Source organism: Haemaphysalis longicornis, unplaced genomic scaffold (assembly GCF_048455015.1).
Source record: "Haemaphysalis longicornis isolate Haplotype H1 unplaced genomic scaffold, Haemaphysalis longicornis Haplotype H1 scaffold_3, whole genome shotgun sequence".
NCBI classification, from domain to species: domain Eukaryota; kingdom Metazoa; phylum Arthropoda; class Arachnida; order Ixodida; family Ixodidae; genus Haemaphysalis; species Haemaphysalis longicornis.
In genome coordinates this window covers 91,042,137-91,065,154 of record NW_027526335.1, presented here as the reverse complement: position 1 = coordinate 91,065,154, position 23,018 = coordinate 91,042,137, and the positions used below count along the sequence as shown (strand labels likewise).

The following is a 23,018-nucleotide window of genomic DNA, read 5'->3' as shown; positions in this document are numbered from 1 at the left end:
CTTTCCGGATTTCGCTATCTGGCTGTGAATTTTATTGTACTGGGATCTTCTTTTCTCTCTCGTTTTGTTATTGGCGTTCGGCGTGATTTGGCGCAACGCTGATTCGAAGGGACGAAACGTTCGCCGAGAGTTGTAAACGGCCGCGGCTGACCTTGAACGCGACTGGCTGAAATTGCGGCCACGAAGAGACGCGCGCGATTGCGCGTAGCTCAGCGACTGGTTGAAGACGCTTGAGAGTAACGACGACGAAAAAAAAAAAAAATCACGGCTTAGACATGGGCGGATAAAAATGCCTCGCTTACTTTCGGAAACGAGTGTCAACATGTGTACAAATTGGTACAGGAAGTAAAGATGAACGGGCGCACACCCACAGTGGGGATTGACCAAGTACGGACAAGGTCTGCACGCTTCTGCTACAAATGCAGACTGCTTACTTGCTGTGTTCGTCACTCAGGAGGTTTATTTTTATGTTTAATGCACCCGGAGGCATTTTCGTAGATGATCAGACGTTAAAAAAATGACTCATCAAAAACAATCACTTGGTTCATTATCACGGCAAGCCTGTTAAGAGTGTATTTTTACCTGTCTGACTTTTCATACTAATTTGTGGTCTCCTCAACGAATCTCTGGATCTGGACCCACGCCACAGAAGAGCACAACACAAACCCAGGCTTCAAAGTGTTTAGAGCAACCTGGTCTCATTGCATAGGATGAAACATTTTTTTTATTAACACTGCGGCCATCTTTTGTTGTGGGGGGAGCGGTGTCTTTAAGGACAGAAATAAAAAAAAAACTTAATGTCACTTGCAAGTACTTTTAAATCGTCACGAACTTGTAATAATAGCATAATTGCCGTAACCAGGTTTCGGAACCGACTTTTAACGTACTCAATACTGTTGTCGGTAGGACCAAGAAAGAGTGCAGCCTTGGTGTCCGACTTTCACAGAGGGATCAGGGTAAGTTGAGCACAGCTGATCGCCCTATACCCGCCGATCAGGCTCGCGTATTGACCATTGCACATGCCAGCCTCCTGTAGTGCTACTTAGGTTAAATTCTTCATTTCTGACTCGGAGCACTTCCGAAGCACGTTTTTCGGCTCTGTTCCACTCGCAAATATAGAGCGCTCAGAGCTTCTTTCAGTGGCAGATTGGGAGCTGTCACCCGGCCAAAGTAGCTCCAGGGAGCAATAAAAACGTCTCGCCAAAATCGTCGGATTCGACCGAAACTCTGAGTCGCGACGTATTTTCTTTTTTGGGCTTCCGCCTGCATGCTCGATTTGTTCGGAACATGAGAACCTGGCGGCAACGGCTTTTCGCGTCTCCGCGACCGAAAGAAGTTTGCTTCGGAACGGTTTTCTTGTGTTTGAGCTACTTGGAAAATCGGGATGGTTTTGGAACACCGCAAAAGGTTCGGAATAAAGCATCCTTTTTACAATGCATCAGCGAAAATGATGCGATTGAAGCGGGTACGAATTTTGTTTGGTTTAGTGACGAAACTTTTGCTTACAAAAGCAACAACTTGCGGTTTTGTGAACCGTACTAAAAATAGGGGATTGTGAGAATTTTTTTAGCTCAGGGGGCCTCTGTAAAGCGCAAATAACACGCATCGGAAATGGATGTAGACACACGAACGTGCTGCTCAATCTACGGCAACCCCTAAAGCCCCACCTATACGCAGGGTGGTTACCGGCAGAACGGTTGGAGTGGGAAACGGAAAGCTGAAACGCAGTGTCTAGAGTTACGTCCGACGTAACCCAAAATCGAAAACTAAAGTTACGCCCGACAGAACTTCAAGCCAGTTACGTCCGAAGTAACTCAAAGTTGAAAACAAAAGTTACGCCCGACGGAACTTTAAACCAGCCTCCAGAGTTACGTCCGACGGAACACAGAATTGAAAGATTAAGTTACGTCCGGCGGAACTTTAGGCCAGTGTCTTGAGTTTAGGATGTTGTCGAGATAAGAGGCAAACATATATTGCTGCCTTCGAATAAGTGAATAGACTGCCGTGAGGTACAACCTCCGACGCTTGATGAGCTCTTTTCGCATGGGCATTTTCAGTGTAGCTTAGGGTTCCAATCGAGTTATAATCGTAGATCAGCGGTGAACGCTCCAGGCTTGAGTGACGGGCTCCCGTGTGGAGTCGGCCAACTGCCCCGTACTTCCCATAAAAATTAAATATTAGTTAAGAGGACACAACGTAGGTCTGCAGTGGCTTCCTGCCCAGTGCGGAGTTGCCGGCAACGACGCAGCTGACAAAGCCGCCCCATCTGCCCACAGTCTCTGCACTCAAGCTCTGCCGATCCCATTCACGAGGAAGGATGCGGCAAAACTCGCCTCATCAACCGAATGGAAAGCGCAGATGTGTATCTGGACTGACGCAAGGCAGCAATACGCACCTCCTCACGCGATTGATCCCAAGTGCACCTTCAGAATGCCACCTGGACTTAGCAAGTGCGAGGAAGCCATTCTGCATAGGCTACGCTTGAATGTGGCCTACATGGGATATTACCTGTACAAAATCCAGCAGGCATCCTTACCTCTTTGTTCCACATGTGACTCACGAGAAGACATTCATCATGTTATATGCGTGTGTCTAAAGTACACCGTGCAGACAGAAACTCATATTATCTTTGTGCAGGCAGCTTGGTGTAGGACTTGAGCTGAGGGCTGTTTTGGGCCCTTGGTCGGGTCCGGAGCTCAGAACTGGACAGTTTCTCCGGAGCACAGAACTGGACAGAGTTTTGTGATTGAAAATTTCGGGAGCATCAAATGACATCTTTTCGTTTCCATATTTTTCCTTTTTTCTTCTTCTCTCATCTAGCGTTGCAAGCCAGCCCGACGGCTCGGCTAAAATCGCTGGTCTTCATTAAAGCTATTCTCTCTCTCTAATATTAGTCTTAAAATTTATTTGCTAAGGCTGGAATAAAATATAATTGGGGATTATTGACAGCAATATGTCCGATGTGCGCCACTTCTTAACAAAAATAATTTCAGTGTTAAACACTGCTCCTTCGTGAGTCATTGAGGCCACGCATAAGCAGCGTTTGTCCCCGTATTAATTCCCAGATGAGTTTCAGTCCTAACCCTGCGTTTGGCATGCATATACACGACCGTGGGCGACTAAAACACAGTGCACGATATTGACCCTTGGCGCTGCCGAAATTAGCGCATCCAATCTTCGACGAATGATCTTTATTCGGGGTGCCGCGGGCGAGTCGCCTTTGCCGCACGTTCTCGGGTGTAGCTCGTGAACCTTTTAATCGCTCGGTACACATTGCGTAGTAGGGCGACCTGGGGCTTAACGACATGTGCGCCGGCCACTTTCAGCTAACCCCGTTTTCCTTTGATGGCTCACGCTTGATGGCTGCTCCGCGCGTACGGTTACATGCCCCTGCCCCTACCCTCCCCGCACACACAAACGCTAAGGAAAGACAAAGCAGCTCGAAATCTCTTTCTCCCTCGCTTCCCTCCGTCTTCCCCACCCATTTGATGCTCAAGATTTTCTTTAGATGATTTAGCGGAATCAGACACAAACCCACGCAGTGCTAACCGGTACTTTTTTTTTTCTAAATAATTCTGTTCAAGATACTTGGCTGAGATTGAACGTTTATTAGGCATGCTTCAGTTTAAACTAACGCAGCCCAAATATTAGTGAACGCTGCTTTTGACTGTGGATTGATATTCAAGTTACCTTTCCGTCGTGGGTCTGCTTGATAAGTAAAGCTGTTTCTGCTAAGTGACTAAGCTCGTTCGACTAAATTTGGGTTTAACCAAAGCCCAGTACAAATAAAAATAAGAAACATATAGCAAAAAGCAGGAAAGCTAGTCAGTTGTGCATAAACGTGACTTGGGATACTTGACGTTTATGCAAACGTAGAATCCCAAAAACGTTGTTTTAGTTAATGGTTGTGTAATTTACGAGCAGGATGTGTGGGCGAAATTTAAGATAGACATCCATTAAAATTTTCATCGTTTGTTTTGAGTGTGTATGAAAATTATAAGCTTGAAAAAGGCGTCTCTATATATTTCTTTTTTTTGCAACTGATTTATTACTTTACGCGGCGGTTGTCTATAAACGAGGATGTTTTCATAAGCGAGGGGGTAGGTAGGAAGTGTTTTATAAGTAGCCGTGGCAAGGTTTCGCCATAAAGAAAGAAATCCGGATGAGCTGTCTTGTCTTCAAGCGATCATGTTCTCCAAAGGGTGCAGAGGACTTACGAGGGCAATTTTATCACGTGGCAAAGCCCACACACGATCCCTCGGCGCCAATTTTGCTCGCACGTGTTAAACAACGGTCTCACGTGATTGCGCTCGAACGGAGAATACAAAGCCGTTGCTCGTCACAAAGGCTCAGTAGGAATCTCCGTGAAAGTCCACCAGTTTGACAGCAGTAATTAGGTTATTTTTCTTAAGATGCTCACTTGAGAAAAGGCGTGCTGTCCGACAGGGCGACTGCCTTGAATGCCATCTTTGATCGCAAGAAAACAGTTAAAAGGATGCCACGACAAAAACAGATAATTCTGGCTTGTTGTTTTTATTTGTACGACTCCTTTGTTTCCCTCGGTGTTTTTATTGTGCTTGCTTTTCACCAATTTATGGCAACTTACTATGTTCATTGCATTTACGACCCGACACTTACAGGTCGCATTTAATTTTAAGCACTATGAGTGGGAGTATGCATCATGCTATGATGTCAGTCCTTGTTCTCCAGTATGAGGGTAAGTACAGTTTTCTGTATGCTTTTCAAGGGCTAAGCAGCCTCAGAATTAAGAAGGGAACCCATTAATGCACTCTACGAGTGAACTTAGTTCCATTGCACATGAACGCTGTTGCATTCAAGTTCAAAGAAATAACAGCGCCGAAATTTCTATGCAGCCAACTACAATCATTTTAACCGGCGCACCGCTTGGCCGCTATTTTCTTCAAGGAGTGTTGTGGGAGCTTGCACGGCCGGGTCAGTGCGGGGAACTTTTTCTACATTATTTAAGATCACCAGATGTTCGGAAAAATTGTCGCTGACCTTCAGGTGACTGTAGAGCGCTTAAAAGAATATTCTGGGCTTTTGTTGCCCATTTATTCGCATCTACAGGTTGCTATATTCGTAACGGTAATTACACTCAGATCGAATTCTTCGACACTAATATTTTTACTCTCTCCGATGTTCTTCTTGTATTACACCTTGTTGCATTGCATTACTACAGTTATCATCACGTGGACTACTTCATTCATGTTTCCATTTTGCTATTTTTAATTACTGCTTCTGGCAACGTTCATTTTCTGTCTGACCAAATTGGTTTACGCCCACGATACATTAAAAATATAGACCGTGCAGTTTCTTTTTGGTCTTTCGCACCCGTATTGCTGGAGCACCTTTCTGTTTTTATTGCGAAAGCAATATTGGCCTAGTCCACTGAGTTTCACCGGGTGTCAAAATTTCACCTTGAAGTGATACCGGTCACGAGCGGCGCCTGTCGGCAAGTCGGAGAGCTAGGAAGAGCGACCGGCTCTCGAGGCGGGAAGAGATACGTCACGTGATGACGAATGTTTGAGTTGTGAAGTCGCGCTCACCGAGGGCTGATCATGCGATCTGGTACCATCGCTAATAATTCCAACTATCCACCGCTGCACCGACAGCCACCTGATGCGCGGACCATCCTGCAGATGTCCTTCGGCTTGTTAATGAGTTAAAGCGGAACCGCGAATACAACCGCGCAAAGCATCAGGCTGAAACGAGTGAAGGATGGGAACTTCAGTGAACTAACCGTCGGATAAGGATGGCAAAAAACGACAGCGGCGAGCTTTAAAGACGGCGAATTCGACGACGGCTTCGGAAACTGGCGAAACGAAGGTAGTGAGTGTGAGAAAGTACGGAACATTGGACTAGCCATATCGTTCGTTTGGAAAACTGTGCTTCGGCTGCTTTTGCTTGCATAACTGGGGCTAGCCGGGCCAAGCCGCATCCATCTGTTCTCTGCTTTGTTCTCTGCTCAGCCATTTTTTCTGTCTTGTAGCTATTATTTTTTGCATAGTTACAGCTTCTCGTTTTTGTACCTGCTTCACGGTGCAGGTTAAAGTCTTCAATTTTTGTGACTATTTTTTTTATCTCTGGGCACAATAGTGCTTACGGCCGTAGTTGTGCCAACTTATAATTGCGAAAAATTCCCCCGCATTTCCCCGAGGGGGAGAATGTGAAAGTGCGAATGCACGGTTGTCGGCCCGCTTGCGGCGCTTGCGCTCGGCCCCCGCAGCCCACCGCCTCGCCGCCTTCTCTTCCATCTCTTCCATCGGGTTTGTAGTATCACGTGTACACCACGCAGTTATCAAGCCGCTATAACGCCGCTGAGTCGCCAACGCACGCCGCTGACGACGTAGTTTGAATGCGTTAAAGATATAAGGCGCGTTACTCACTGATATCAGCGTGGCGTCCGTGGCTTAGTCGGTAGCGCGTCGCGCTGCGGCCGCAAAGTCCTCGGATCGAAACCTGGCGCCGGATGCTGTTTCTTTTTCAAATATAGAGGAGCACTGCGGACGCCAACGCCGCCGGCGGTGGATGGTTTGCGGTCGAAAATATCTTTGTTGGGTGGGCTTTGTCTATATCCAAGAATGCCTTACAGGCAAAGCACGCTTTACAGGTTCAAGAAAGCATTGCACTGGTGTGCATAGGATTTAGTGAGCTGTTTGTAACAAGTTATTAGTGCGTCAAAACTTGACGGGAGAGAACAAGGGTAACAAATACCATATAATATTGCAAGAAATGTAGTCACAACATCTTCCGCAAGATGTAATATTGTTCGAGCCATCTCACTTGGTAACCCTTATTTTTCGATAATGCCTTGGTGGTATCAAATGGACTCTACAAGAGTGGTTATACGAAACGAAAAAAAAAAAAGCTGAAGTAATACGAGGAGCCTGATGAAATAGCAGGAAGAACTTAAGCTCCTAGCTTGTGCTTACCAACAAGCGATGATGCCACGGTTTAGCAGGCCGACGTTTTTTCAGTGGCTGTTAGTGGAAACGCGTGCTTAGAACGAGACTGAGTCAGTTACTAGGCTCTTCCCGCCAGTTCGTTTAGACGCGAAGCCGCGGGTGTTGGTATTTGAAAGAGGATATGAAATCTGAACGAGCGCATTTCGTATTTTTACAAGTACGCCTGCCTGTCTGCCTCCCTCAACTTATCAAGAGTACCTTATCGTAACACAATCAAGGTAGAGCACATTAGGCGCATCCAGTGGAGGTCCTTGTTAATCCAAGAGTATTGCACTTGTGCCCGATGGGCTGCGCGTCAAAGTGTTTGGAGATAGGGGGACAGTAAGAGAATAGTTTAAGTTTACATACACAGAGCGTACCTTGACAAGTGCATGAACCTGATGCATTTTGCCGGAGATTTATGCCAGCAAGATATCCTTAATGAGCGCGGTGGGTGCACTATGCCGTAGTTAAATTCACCCTCAATGGCCCACTTTTCCTTTGGAAGCTCGGTGTCTAGGAAAGGGTAGCAATACTTGTGCTCGAAGAATTTAAAAAGGGTACTAAATTTTAAAATACGACTTGAAAAGTTAGCATATAAAGAGTAGCAGCGGTGCGTCAAACGAAAAATACGTTATTTCGTAAAATCCCCAAGTTAGGGAAGTGCGCGTCGCAATGATGCTGCTTATGAAGGCACGCTGTGATTTGCGTAGGGGTATAGGAAAGCTTTTTTCCATATGGAATGAGCCGTACGTCGTATTCTTTGAAAAATTATAATGGCACGCCTTTGAATAGTTGTGGACAATAAGGTTAGACAATGCTAGGTGCATTACGCAGGGTCTCAGTAAGGAAGCACTGACGTCATTGGGTGGGAGGAGATTCTGGCTCTTCATATCGCAGGCCCTTCTCTACCATGCGGTATAGGATATACTACAGGAGCATAATTACACGTTTTACGTAAGCGGGGAAAGGCACACGGGTTGGGATCGTCATACTGTTCATATAGCAGCACAAATAAGCAGGCGTCTGTGTCCTATGAGGAGGCGTGACGTTTGGTCCCTTAGCACGCTGACATGAAGAATAAAATGAGGACCGCTTGTGGCACAAATCATAGAGGTACAATAGACTGAGACTAGGAATCTGTTTAGTTGCCGGCTAATCTCCTAACAATAAAGCAAACGTGTACCGGTATTCATATAAGTCTTTATTTTCATATTAGTCGAGCTCTTGAAAGACATGGGTTTAAACCATCCATTGCGTGTTTACGACTGCTTTTGTGGTAGTCCTTTAAAAGGGAGGTAGAACGTATTAGAGCACGTTTTGGAATAGTGCCATTGTTTCTCGGTTTGCACGCCTATGGTTTTACTGAGAAAGTCAAAATATACGGCGAAAAAAAGAAAGTGTACCGCATCTGACTGTTTCAAGCTGCTTTAGTAAGATAAACTCTGTTGTTTTTGAATTCTTGCGACGCAACGTTTTTACTCGCTAAATGCGTGCAACACGTTTTCATCGTTGGTAACAATAATGATATAAAAAGAGCTATGATATATTTAAGCTACGAAAGATGGTCATGCCAGCTTTGAGAATTTTACTGCAGCACGCATTGCTGCCATGTATAGACTGCGATTCGAAACTGTGTACTATACACTAACCGTACTAATTTAATTCTGATTTCACCTTGCAAGCGATGTTTTTTTATTATTAGTTACGCGCCTGGATCACCAGAAAGTAGAGGAAGCATGTTTGCCTCCCTTCACCCTTTATTTTTAATAAATTCTTTTTGCTACTCCTACATTCCTACGTTTGAAAACATAATGCAAGGTTTAAAAACCTCTGTCTTTGGGAGAATTGAAAATAGGGTAAGACAGATAATTGTTTACAGGTAGGTTTTCCCTGAAGACATCGTTTTTACGCGCCGCACTCTCGCAGCAAGTTGGGCGAATTGAAACGTGCTTGAGCTGAACGGTTGCTGTCGCAGACAGTCGGTGCTCTGATCGATAGAAACACGATCCCGTCAGCCTTTGGACATCGAGGAAAGAAACGTAAGCCCATGTCCCGGAACGAATCTTCAGAACACCAGTTTCTTTTTTGGGGGTAAAATGAGCAAACGGCGACTTGGAACTTGGAACAAACGGTCAGTTGGAACAACATGTGTTTTCTTGGCTGTGGTTATACATTTTGAGAAATAATGGGTGCTGGGAGAGAATGGTTCTGTGCACCCTATCTTTTTATCTCCGCAGTTACGTGAGCTGTCTTAAAAAATAACTTAGGCGTATTCTGCTGCACAGGCGAGGACAGCGGGATCTTCCGAGGTGGAAAGTGGATGAACGCTTTAACTTACGGCTATGTTACCACACTTTTCTGCTAACATTACCTATACAACAAGAATGCCCACTCGTAGACTTCCTTTGAGTAGTAGCAATGGTTGGTCGTTATAGTCAAATACTCATCAAACGTAGTGAACAACTTATTGTAGGTTGTGGCCAGTAAGAAAAAACGACTCCTGGCATATTTTTTTTTTACCAATTTGAACTTGCTCTGTAAGAACAAAAATATCAAGGTTCTAGTAATACGTGGCGACGCTATGCTGCATTCCCCCACGATGTTAAGGCGCTCTAAAGTTCTACATTTTTAAATAAACCTATTGTCTCTGAAACCGAGAAGTGAGAGACTTTCTTTTTTTGTAAAAACAGCTATGAGTTTCTTTGAAAATCCTCATTTTTTGTAGTATTGGCCGTAAACAAAACGTTGACGACCAATGTTTCAAAGTGTTTCTTGAATTACATTAGCCAAGTTTTTAGGATGGAATAAAGGGTCCCAAAGCGGCTTTAAATTTCCCACAGAAAGGGCTGAAATTAAAGCAGTAAATGTGAACCCGCCGCGGTGGCTCAGTGGCTAAGACGTTGTGCTGCTGAGCACGAGGTCGCGGGTTCCATTCTCGGCCGCTGCGGCCGCTTTTCTGAAGTAGGCGAAAAGCAAAAACGCCTGTGTGTACGACATTTCGGCGCGTGTTAAAGATGCCCAGGCGGTCAAAATTAATCTGGAGCCCTCCACTACGGCACGCCTCATCGCCTGCGTTGCGTCGGCGCGTTAAACCCTACAATCAATCAAACCAATTAATCAGCAGTAAATGTGAACCGCGCTTATTATCAGCGCAAATAGATGAATCATGACTTGGTGCTTTTAAATACGTTTAATTTTAATAAAGTTGTTTCCGCGTCTATTTGATAGTCGCAGCAACCGAAATAGGTTTATGCACCACTTTATCTGATGAAGACTATCTAATCTTTGCTATACTCGTTAGAATTACATAGAACGAAAACAGGTTTCAGATACATTTACCTAAGGTTAAGCATTGGCTGTTCATATTCACGCCTCTTTGGACGCATAACTAACCTTCACTGCCAGTCAGTGCCACTGACGCGACAGGACCTGAAATTGGATATTACTTTTGTAGGCGTACAGCGTCAAAAAAAAAAAAAGAAAAACAAACACTGAGAGACGCGCCTCGGATACTGCGTCACCGGATGGCACGGCATGTCGTCGTGAGAGGATCGTTCGACCCGTACAAACGCCCTAGATGGCGTCCTCGTAGTTGTCGTTAGCCCTATCGACACCCGCTGGATCTTCGGGATAACTCTGTTACCGGGATAACTCACTTCACGCCGTCCCCTTCTCTCCATCGTTCTCGCATGTTCCCCTAAACCTGCGTTTCCCCCCGCTGATTCCTTCCTTAGAAGGCTTTTGCGGAAGAGACACAGTCAACAAATAGCGCAGACAAGGCCTGGCAATGCAACGCTACCTCGATGAGAAGGCCTAGAACGTGTACGGCCACCATTCTGATCGCGTAAAAAGTGAGTGGTTACGTTCGAGTTTCTGTGCTTCTTCCACTGGGTTCAGCGTGTCGGCCTGTCCGACCAGGGGCGGAATTCAGCTGATGAACCGGTGCTAACGCCTTGCTTTTCTCTGGTTGGTGTTGTGTGGCGTCGCTTGTTTGTTGTGATGGCGCGTAAGGCGGGTAGCCATGTTTTCTCGCGGTCTGTCAGCCCGACGACGTCTTCGGTGGACGTGCCGTCGTTGGTCGCGCTTTGGGTTCGTCATCGGGATTTGCGTCTGGTGGGCCGGTTAAATGGAATTGTGAGCGGCGCGCGGGCCGCATGTTAATTGCGTTGGGCGCTCCGTCGCGGGCCACCCTGGCGCCGGGCAGGCGGGTCCTATTCGCCCCCGCCGCTGCATGTTGCGTGGGGCCTGTAGTTCGGGGCCCCGTCACCCATTGCAAAGGAAAGAGCGGTGTTGCCCTCTCCGATGCCACTACTGACTCCAAGTGGCCTTTGTGGACTCGCATTCTGCTTTTATTTTTCTCGCGCTGGAACGTGCTCAAGCGCCTCTTTTGGCGGGGAATTGAGAAATTTCTAGCTCTTGAGACGATTGCTGAAGACACGTTCCTTTCTGGTCATTTTTTTTTTGCTTTCTGAAAGAAGGCGGACCTTGAACTTCAGCTAATCTACACTGGTTCTGCTGAAGGGCGCGTCAAGCACGGGGTCTAGTTTACGCCTCCGAGAAGAGCTGGAGGAGTTGGCAAAGCACAGTTGGTGGCCGGCACTGAATTTTCTGACGCTCGCAAATGTAGACGGGGTTTAAGGACTTACCAAATATGTAGCCAAAATTTGTTTGCAGTTTACATAGCTTTATTCACGTGAAAACAAAGGAAAAAAAATCTTTGGTGTTTGTTGCTAGGGAAGTATTTAAAAATGCTTCATGTTGCGTTTGTGCGTGCAAAATGACGACCGAGTGCGGTACAGTAGTCCAAACATAAATCAGCACTTGAAGCCGATTGCGGGATAACTCTGTTAGGCGGTGTTGGATACATTTGAGTGGATAATGCATCAACCTGAACTTGGCTTTGCTGATGTTGCATTGAATAGGTGAGTTATCGGGGCATTTAGTCTTGTATAACCTGAGTATCGGTGCGGGGCATAATTTAAGCCGGAAAAGTTCGTAGAGGGGCTGCTGCGGTTAGAAAAATAAATGCGGCAGTGGCGTGACGGTACTAATGCGAAAATTTGTTGCGTAGTCGGATGAAAATCGTCCTTACAACACCGCCACCAACGAGGTGTTATTTGCCGTTCTTTGTAATTATTCTCCATGGCTGTATTTTGCTACAGAATGCTACGCAGCGCTCCACCAACTCGGACAAAACCTCAGTAATATAATTTTTTAAAAGATGATATACTTTTTTGGGCTACTTAAAGGGGCCTTGAAGACAAATACACCTAGTTTAATTAAAAAAAAAAAAACTAGGCTTCCGAACCTCACTCTGTTCTATCCCGTCCACAGAAGACGTTTCTTAATAAAAAAAAAGCAAAAAGTATTTAAAAACTCGATTGATTGATTGTGGGGTTTAACGCGCCCACGCAACGCAGGCGATGAGGCGCGCCGTAGTGGAGGGCTCCGGATTAATTTTGACCACCTGGGGATCTTTATCGTGCGCCGAAATCTCGTACACACGGGCGTTTTTGCTTTTCGCCTCCATCAGAAAAGCGGCCGCCGCGGCCGGGAATCGAACCCGCGACCTCGTGCTCAGCAGCGCAACGCCTTAGCCACTGAGCCACCGCGGCGGGTTATTTAAAAACTCAAACTTCGCGCCACATTGCCGTGTTATAGACAAAAATTACGTCATACGGGCCAGCACAAGAAACATAATTTTCAGTGTGTTAACTGCATGTTAGCATTCAATTGATGCGGTCAGACGGAACTAGAGGCCTCCGTGCAATCGCGCAGTCACGTCCGCCAATAGCACACGCAAGATTCTGTGACGTCATAAAAAAGCTGCCGGAAAGTGGCCAGGGAGTCGCCACTGGTTCAAATGTTTTCTTTAATATATCCATTTAGAAATTTGCAATAAAATTGTTTTCCTTGTAATCGGAACAAAAGTCTTTCTAGTAAACCAAACTTGCATTCTGTCTTCATGGCCTCTTTAAAGACGGAAATGTTTGTCTGTGTCTGTCCCCCTATTCAGCCTTCTGGCCAGAAGGTAACGGAATACTTCAACGACACGTTCAAATGGCAATTTTCTTTCTAAACACTAAATCAGAAAGCACACACCCTACTTGTAAAGTTTGGCAATGAAAAAGAAATCATTGCGCGTATTTGAGGCAAGACATAAACACATAAGTGCTATCTGCAGTGTTATTTTGATTTTATATTCATGGCCGCTTGTTTTTTTGCGGTAGCAAATGAAAGAGTACGCGTTGAAAGCAATGTTTTGCCCCAAAGATACAAACAAAGCACCCGTCGAGTCTGGACCACGTGGCGGCGTTCCAGGTTCAGCAGTAACGAAAATTTCAATTGATTAGACGCGAGCAGCGGAACGTGCGAAAATTGGTTTGACTTTAGCAATTATCCTCCGTACTTATAGTGGCAGTAGCGAACCGGGATGGAAAGAGAAGACAGGAATTTACGTGGCAGGGACACGCTTAAGGCTATAGTCTTTCGACGAAATTTGCAACGGAATGAGCACACACGCGAAGATTTTTACAGCAAAGCTGTGTACGTCTACCCCCAACGGTTTCATCTCCGTGGGCAAAAATGCCGAGGCCTAAGCCGCCTATTAGCTTAAGGCTAATCAGGCATACAGCGTAGAGCTCAGAATTCGTTTAAGGAAACCACAAAGCAAGAATCTAAACCGCATTATGGATGATAAAGCGCCTATGAACAATGAATCTCCCGCCATGTGTTCCTGGTAAACATTATGTTTGCAGATTATCTTTGAAGGTTAGGCAGGTCTATAATACCGCATATTTGAACACACTTTTGCTGCCTAAATGCTGGTACACGCGTTATCTTTAATTCGCATTCCGAACGACGTCAGCCGCCGCCCGAAGCCACAGATGAGGGAGGACAAGCTAAGCCTACCAGAGTTGACCAACTAAAATGCATAAACAGCACAATGGTGTCGCCACGAACCGTCGCAGTGTAAATAAATGTCGCGTAATGACCAATGATCATGGTGGCCCGGCACGGAACAGTAGAAGAAAAGAGTGCCGATACTCTATACCCTTACCTAGTGACACTAGCCGAGCGCAAGCGACAAGCCCGCCGAGTCTAGAAACATTTCGTACCCTCATCCATCGCCATTTGTAGTGGTTTACAACAGGTTTGCTGGACATCCACATTCGCAGGGCGGGATGGGGTGAGAGTTTTTTTTTCTTGCAAGAAGGTAAATAACAGTATGAAGCGTTGGTTTATGAGTTTAGTTTGCATTTCTTTTTTTAAAGAGTTTGTTAAATAATGTATCAGGTGGCGTGGGATCGACTTGCGACAAAGTCTAGGTGCTGTTTCGCGAACTAAGTCCTAGTTAATAAAAAAAAATGTTGTTCATTGCGTTAGGTTATTTTTTGCTGCTTACAGTAGTTGCCAAGCAGTTTTGGCGAAGTTTACAACCGCATTCTAAAAATCTCCTCCATTTGAGCCTCCAGGCAAGCAGGTCCTTGAAAGCGATTTTCGCATGTAAGAGCATTGCGGTATCCTCTATTCAGCCGAGTGGAGGAAACACATGTAGTGGAGGGCAGACTCAGAATACGGCCATTAGTGTAGTTGATTTTCCGCATACAATTGAAGAACTCGTAAACATTTAGACGAGCGACGGAGGGCCAGTCTCACACTTGCGTGCACCTGTTACGCCAGCCTTTTGGAACAACCATCTGCCGTTTCTGCAACAAAAATTTCTCATTTTTCGTTTTGTCGTTGTTATTTTAGCGTTTAGCCTCTATGACATGATTTACTCTCCATTTTTTAGTGATCAGCTACCCTATCGCTGAAATTTTTTTCCGGGAAAACATCACAGTAATATCTCACATGTCAGTGAGAAGAATAGATTTCAATTTTGTAGCGTGAGCTACACTGGCCGAGGTTGAGGACATTCGCGTGGCTCCTGGAGAGCCATGCTGCGCATGCGCGAGGAGCAGTGACGTCTCATGGCGCAGAGCTGGCGCGCTGGAGCCGCCGCCGCCGCGACTGGATTGGATTGGAATAAATTGAATTGGATTAGATTGGAAATCGTTTTAGCAGCGGTAAGCATGATAATCAGCTAATCCTAGACAACCAGGAAACCTAAGAATAACCAGCTGAACCTTAGCTCACGCTACGTGTATCCTGGCATAGCCGAGCTAAGCCACTGCTAATTTTTATTGCATAAAATTACTACAAACGCGAGAACTGGGTGGGAGCATGCCTAAGCGTTCGCCGAAAGAGAAGTCCCTTGGCTGAAGCCCCTTGATGCCGCGAATTGCTTTCAAAGCAGGGTTTGCGATATTGGTGTTTTTCTTTTTTTTGCTCAGGAATATCCGGTCAAAAAAAAAAAAAAACCAGGAATAGGCTAGAATCCTGCTCGATCACTGGCTGAAAGGTTTTGCCGTCAAAAATGGGGCCTATTTCTGGCTGCGTGCCCTGCAATTCAGTGCTGTTTAAAAGACTTCCGCGTCTAGAAATTTCCCTTAACAAGCGGCGTAAACGAAAACGTGCGGCCGCATTTGCGCGCCGCAGGCAAGTTGATGTTATGAGCCGCTATGATGGGCGTATCGCCGCTTTAGCGCTCTTAACATGAACGGGAAACTCAAAATGCGGTAAAAAAAGATATAGGTTCAGTAAAGCTTTATAAAATTTTTAATTTACTTCCCCATCGTACGCCCTTGTTGGTCGCGTATAAGAAAAAAAAAAAAGCTATTTTCAATGGGTTTGCTTTCATCAATATGACTGTTTTAGCGCTTTACTTGTCTTGGAAATTTTTTGTATTTTGTTTCAGACGAAAATGTGTAGCTGCGTTGAACTGGTTTTTTATTCTTGAAGATGTTGCACGCAACAAAACAGCTGGCCAGCCTCAGCTCATTTTTACGGGTTCGGGGCTGTGTGCGCCGAACCTAACGCAAAATTTTGCGTAATAAATGATGGAATTTGACGGTACGAACTTTATATAAACGGCAAAAGAGAGATAAAATAGAACTTTACGTTTATGCAGCAGTCGGACAGCTGCGTATTCATAGCCGTTCGGTGCGTGAAAGGTGAGTAACACGGATTGACGGTGGGCCCGTTGGTACATAACTGAGTTATAAAACAGGGCGGGCAAAATTGATTTCGATGTTAGTCGGTAGGCAGGGAATTTATTTCAATTTTTACCCAACTGAACTGTAGTTTGATCACATCGCCTTGGTTTGGCGTAATAACTTCCAGGTTCATTTGCTAACCCGAGCTTCGTTAAATATTTTTATAGTCCCATTATTCCCCCATCGGCATCTCACTAACACACACAGTGGATATATTTCAACACTTGGACATCAGTTGAGACCATTCTATTCCACGTAAGCCTGAGTTAGGCAAGCTTGACGACACATGTGAATAAAGAACTAAAAGGACAATTTAAACTTCGTAGAATTCCCGCTGAGTTTAACAGAACTCGTCTTGTACTGCGGCACGAACACAGGAGCACACAGCAGCAAAAGTGGCACATAATCGCTAAATTCTCCAGCGCTTGTTCGTCTTTTTGTTGCCCCTGCCGTCATGTGCTTGCCCCGTAATTCAAGACAAATATCCAGCAACTCATCGCATGGCTTCCTGGAATAAGGAACCACTCCCACTTCACCGGCTCAATAAAATGTTTCTCACTCACTCACTCCAGCAACTGGCTTCGTTACATAACAAATCGCTACGTTTCTCAACAAAACTTACATATATTTGGGAACTTTGTATAACAACGAGATCTAGGGAATAACTATAGCGAAATATCAAATTAGCACGTTAAGAAACGTGCCATGAACCCCTTTCAAGCTCTTAAAGGGACCCTGCAACACTTTTTTCAACTTTTTTTGAAATCTTAAAAGCTTGCAGAGCGTAGTCACCCAACACACCCAGTACATAGATTAGGGGGTCGCAAAGTAGTCCTCAGCCAAAAAATTACTGGTCTATGGCGATCCGATAACTTGGAAACTCGCTCAAAACATTTTTCTCGCTTTGCTGGTCTTGACGTTCTTCGACGGCCCGAATTACGTCACTCAGGCCATGTAGCGGCTGTTGGCTGGTTTGTCTTCTGTTGCAGTAATGAACACTTTTCGGTAGCAAATTTAAAAATAAAGCCACAAAAACAAAGCAGAAACGGAAGGCGTATCTGGTGCGACGAGTGAATCAAGCAGTGCCGCTCCGTGCTGGTGATAATTGCAGCTTTCGCAGTGCTTCCAGACGCGAAGGAAAGAGTGAAAGCGTTTATCAAAAGGGTTGCAGGGTCCCTTTATGTCCGTCAGCCCGTTCACTAAATTGTTGAAAACCGTAACAGCTTGCGCACTTTCTACAGCGCCCTTGCAACGAACTACAGCTTAGAAAGTACCCCGTACCCCCGTCGCTTAGAGCTACCTGAAAATCGCTACTTTTCTACATCACAGCTGGTATTACGGGCCTAACACGAGCCTCGCATGCGTGAAGTGATACGCGCGTAAGAACGAGTCTGCAGTCCATTGATCTTTTTCTCTCTCTAAAGGGCACCCGAGTGCCACGTTCCGGTCGATCCGTCTCGTTATATTTTATTGCCGCTTGCTGTATACGAAACCATGCGTTGACTCCGGTGATGCAATGCGCGACCCGCTGGGCCTTAGGAAACCTCGTGAATAAAGATGAGGCGAGACCGTTGCGAGTGCGCTTCCCACCCCCGCTCACCTCTCGAAGTGCGTGAATTGTCATTATAGCTAGAAGCCACAGCAGTTTTGGTCGTCCGTTGCATCGCTTCGCTGCTGGAACTTGAAAGACTTCTCGCGAGAACGAGGCGCGTTTGGTCGCAGGTGATGTTTTATAAACTTCGCGCTTACTCCGATAGCCCTATACAATTTAGGTCGCCCTGTGTGTGTCGCCCTTGTCGGCACGTAAATTCTCTGAAACACGTTCGTGCGTCGTTACGGTATATATATTTTATTTTTCTCCTTACAGGTTCTTGAGTCGCTTGCGCTGCAGGAATTAATATTGTCGCAACAAATGATCGAGACATCAAAAATGGGTACGGAAGGATTGATTGATTGATTGTAGGGTTTAACGCACCGACGCAACGTAGGCGATGAGGCAAGCCGTAGTGGAGGGCTCCGGATTAATTTTGACCACCTGGGGATCTTTAACGTGCGCCGAAATCTCGGGTATGGAAGGATAACACAGTTGTGATAAAGTTACTGCGTTACAAGGGGTGGTAAATGCTTAAAATAAACAGACGTGTCTCTAAACTAGGTCTCTAGTTTTTCGATAACGATATTTCTGCTTAGAGGCCTAAGCTCACATCGGTCGTATGGTAGGCTATTTTTAGGACGTAAAGGTTGGCAAGCCCAGGTGCGCAAGTAAACAAATATTTTGGAACCATGAAGACTATTTTAAAGGGACCCTGCAACACTTACCATCTGCTACTCGACATGTATTTTGGGGTAAAGTCTATTGTCCCAGAAATATTCTCCCACGAGAATTATGAAAATTCGTTCATTATCACCGAAACTACACGCGATTAGAAATCGTGCATAATTGTTCTCTCTCAACTCGACCGCGGACAACACCACGAAAGCTGCACACGCTCTACCGGATAGAGGGGCGGCTCATGGTGTTCTCTTCAGCGGCCTTCGATATATCACGTGCCAGGGAGTTTTGTTCTTTTCTCCGCAACGTGGAGGGGTCTATTTCCGGTCAGGTGCCACAAAAAAGCAGGCATGGCTGCCTGCTCGCAAGCGCGTGTGTAGGCTGGTAGGGCGTTCATGAAGCAATAAACGTTTGTTGTCGAGTGGTCTCGTTGAAAGGGGAGTATTGAGTTCGTTACTCAAACTCTACGTGCACTCAAAACACAAAAGAAACGCCAAAACTATGCGTACAGGTTCAGACATAGAAGTTGGTACACAGCGCCAATGACGGCCATCGTCACAGGAAATGCGAGAAAGTAGCCGCTAAGTTGACCAGTGACAGCCTATCGGACAGCCATGGCCCAAATTACGTCGTTTAGGCCATGCCAGGAGTGCATAATGAGGAGGATTGAAGAGAGCGCGGTTGGTTTTTCCGCGTCTTTCACGGCGATTTGCGCGCTTACCGCTTCACGTGCACGTGTAATATTTGGCTCAGGTATTCCTAGCAGTGCAATATAAACGTCACGCAGGTTTACTTGCACTGAACAAAGAGTGTTGCAGGGTCCCTTTAAAGTTATGCGAACCCCCTAAAGTTCCTCTGATTGCGCATTCGCGGCCTGTATGTCGGCTCGAGCAGAATTATTTAAAAATACACGACAGGATACGTGGAACCGCCATAGAATATCCAATTACAGCTTTGGCATCAGACGAAAGAGAACCAAAGCCTTGCTGTCACCACCAACTGATATGCAAGGTGTCATCACTGAATCTGGGAATTTTAAAGCGTCAGCTTTATAAGGGGCATGGTCAGGTGATCTTGCTGCATCCAGCGAAAACATGACGTCACAGGCGGAGTGTCTTCAACTGTCTCTGTCCCAATGCTGACCTTTAAGGCTACCACGCCTCACCGCATACCAGTAACTTCCGCACCAGTCGCGCAGGCGATGTGAGGGGTGTTTACCATCTGGCGCCTCAGATTGCTATCAGCGTGAAGAATACAGTAAGAGCCTGCACCGCTTTACCAACCTAGAATAACGGCCTGAAAAATCTCTACAGCTGAGACTGCATGCCACGTCACGTAAAGGGGTGATTTACTGCAGTTTATCGTTTAGCAATCATTCACGAAATTGGAGTCTATACCAAAAGTGCATTCTTTTAGCGGGTCGTGTACATGGAGCAGTTGGCTTACGGCGAGTAACCCATCAGTATCTGTGCAGTATAGATAAAAAATTATCGCTAAATGTTTCTTTCTTTTGTTGACGCCTTCGTGAAGGCAGCGGTCACAAAAGTTGACATCGTTTTTTGTTTTGATGCTAAATCCTGGTACATTGTATTCTAGCGTCGACTATTGATCGTAAAACATCCGCGCGCTATGGCGTTTGAGACCCTTCGGAGTGAAGAGATATCTGGAGTCCTCTCTTTCCAGCACCTGAAGTTGGTTGCACGTGAGATGGGTCGTTCTCCCAGCGTTATGAAATGTATATTTATGCTCGGTTGGCGATCAAATAAGGTTTAAAAATTTGAAGGCACACAAAACTGTTTTAAATGATACGTTCAAGTGATGGCGTACAAACAAAGCAGGTGGGAAGTAAAAATATTTTGTGACTAAATTCCCAGGGGACTGAGAATTAAAGCTACCTTTTAAAATGCTGCTCGTTCGCAACGTATACCTAATAGAAGTGAGGTGCACGCGGCGCGGGGGTTCAGCGGCTAAGGCGTCGGGCTGCTGTGCATGAGGTCGCGGGTTCGATTCCCGGCCGCGGCGGCCGCTTTTCTGATGGAGGCGGAAAGCGAAAACGCCCGTGTGCACGAGATTTCGGCGCACGTTAAAGATCCCCAGGTGGTCAAAATTAATCCGGAGCCCTTCACTACGGCGCGCCTCATCGTCTGCGTTGCGTCGGCGCGTTAAACCGTACAATCAATAAATCATCAGACGTGAGGTGCGTGGGAAGGTTTTCTAACGTGAGGGATTATCTATTCGAACCGCAAATTGCTTATTTCTTTAGCCTCTCAAAATTTCAAAGAAGCCAGGCTTGTGCGCGTATAAAAACTGCGGTAGCACATCGCAATAGTATGCATATCTCGTATTCTTTCAATTGTTGGCACTTTGCAGAAAAAAATTGCCACTCTAAAAGTTTTTGAGTTCTAAACATGATTCAATAGTTGACCTGATATCGTTTCCGTTATCTAGTTACTTGATGGAATATCAGTGTTTGTGGCAGTGCGGGTGAAGGGTACACGCCGTCACACAAAAAAAAATTGGCTCATTTAAAAAAAATGGCCTATATGAATAAGTCGCATGCTGTTAAGACGGGCAATCTTCCGGATTTTTATTGAAAGTGTAATATTATAGCCTCATATAAGTGCAGCCTGGTTCACGCCAAGGCGTATGGTCGCAATACAAAAACTTGGACTAAAAAAAAAATCAGCTTACGAACCGATAACTTCTCTACGTTCACTACTTATTAAGCTAAAATACCACAAACAATGTTGAACACTTAGCTCACCATGGCTTCGAAGTAAATGTCGTTTTTCTTTTCAACTACTAGGCCTTGGGCCCGACTCCAGGGCCGATAGCCCTATTTTCTTGGCAAGCCCAAACATAGGAATGACAGCCTACGTGAAATTAAGTGCCCGTTAAATAGCGCATAGAGGCGACCAGTGTAGCACACTTGCTGGATTATTCGCGGGTTCGATTCCCAGCCGCGGCGGCCGCTTTTCTAATGGAGGCGAAAAGCAAAAACGCCCGTGTGCACGAGATTTCAGCGCACGTTTAAGATCCCCAGGTGGTCAAAATTAATCCGGAGCCCTCCACTACGGCGCGCCTGATCGCCTGCGCTTCGTCGGCGCGTTAAACCCTACAATCAATCAATCAAATCAACTTTCTGGCTTATAAACTGCCCCAACGTGTAAAACTGCAAATTTACTTTTTGTACGTGGCTGTGGAATTTTACGGCTTTCAAAGAAGTCTTAAACAGAAATCACGATAAGAACGACAACAAGAACACACACTCAAAATAAAACCAAATCAATCGCGATAGGTTCCCGTATCTAAATGCACGCTTGAGCTAGGCGCTTCAATCTCACGGCGATCACGTTCATGGAGCGCACGGACTTTCCCGCTCATCTACCAGACATGCATGACCTCATTCTAACCGCAACCAGTCGTTTATGTTTACAGAGACACGTAGCGGAGACATCGTTGCACTCAGTGGAAGAGATATAAGCTGCAACCTCCTTTGAATTGGCTTTTTCGTCGTTGCCTCATTTCTTAGACAGACAGCCCTGGCGGCATCTAAAGCCTTCGTCATAACCTCGAGCTGTTGTGCCCAAGGGATCTAAGGGATCAGGGAGTTTCGCGGCATCCGTACGAAGTTAGCTCGAGAAGATTCAGTTTCTTACGCACGAACTTTCGTAGTACGTGCCGTACCCGTGAGGGCTGACGGGAAACGCTCAAGTGCGCTGATTTCTCTCTGATAGTGTTGCTGAAGGAAAACACCGAAGCAAAAAAATAAAAAAAATAAAATGTGAGTTCTGTAGGGGCACGCTTCTCTGACAACGACAACACGCTTATAGTAACGACGGCTTGTCTCTAAATGCAAGCCGAAACCGGATTGCGTGGCCTAAAGTTGATCTCCGCAAGCAAGGCCACTGCTACAACGTGGCGTTGATAGAAACCGAACTCTTCGCAAACGAGTTGGTACCGCTTCACCTTCGTGTACACCAGCTCCACGAACTAGGTCTTAGCGCGCAACCGGAACGTAGTACGTACGCTCCTTGCTTATTTTGCCTTCTTGTCTCGAACAGGGAATTTGAGACGGGGCACCACTTTTTAAAGGCAGGCGATGGTGAGATGCTTGGCGTAAAAAAGTAGTCCAAGTTCTCACCGCCCCTCTCTTCCCCATCGACGCGACTACAGTGGGAGCTTGTTGTGAAGTTCAGCGTTCGAGGAACGTGCTGGTGGACGAGCAATGCTCGACGGAGCGGCATCGCCGACAGGAAACGAGCCAGCATTATGCAGATGAGGAAACGTGCGCTATGATAATGGGCGCACGTCTCGACTCTGCAATGAACAGGACAACAACAAAAAAATAGGGCACTCTGTTCGCTCCGGCCACCACCGTGAAAGCCATCTTTGGGGGAACAGCGAAAAATTTTGCCCTCTGTAAACGCTGTCTGAATAGCGATTGTGGGACCGATGCTACGAATGCGGGATGCTGGCAGCTGGCCGCGAGGTGTTATCCTCGTGACGGAGGGGCACTCTTTACATTTTACGCTTTCGCCTTTTATTTTATCCAGGGTTGGCGATACGTGGCCGCTTTTCACTTTAAGGAGCAACCACGTTTTCTAGCACTTGCCACCAACCTGCCCCGGAGGCATAAAGTAAACAAAATTAAAAAAAAAACGCTTTCGTGTTTGGCTC

At 45.9% G+C, this 23,018-nt stretch overlaps 2 protein-coding genes across 4 annotated transcripts in view; one reads left to right on the top strand and one right to left on the bottom strand.

The window, feature by feature from the left end:
• LOC144174832 (uncharacterized) overlaps positions 1 to 23,018 on the top strand; it is a 365,599-nt gene that overhangs the window by 72,256 nt on the left and 270,325 nt on the right. The gene's annotated exons all lie outside the window — the stretch shown is intronic.
• LOC144174833 (uncharacterized) overlaps positions 1 to 23,018 on the bottom strand; it is an 82,852-nt gene that overhangs the window by 58,304 nt on the left and 1,530 nt on the right. The window lies entirely within an intron of this gene.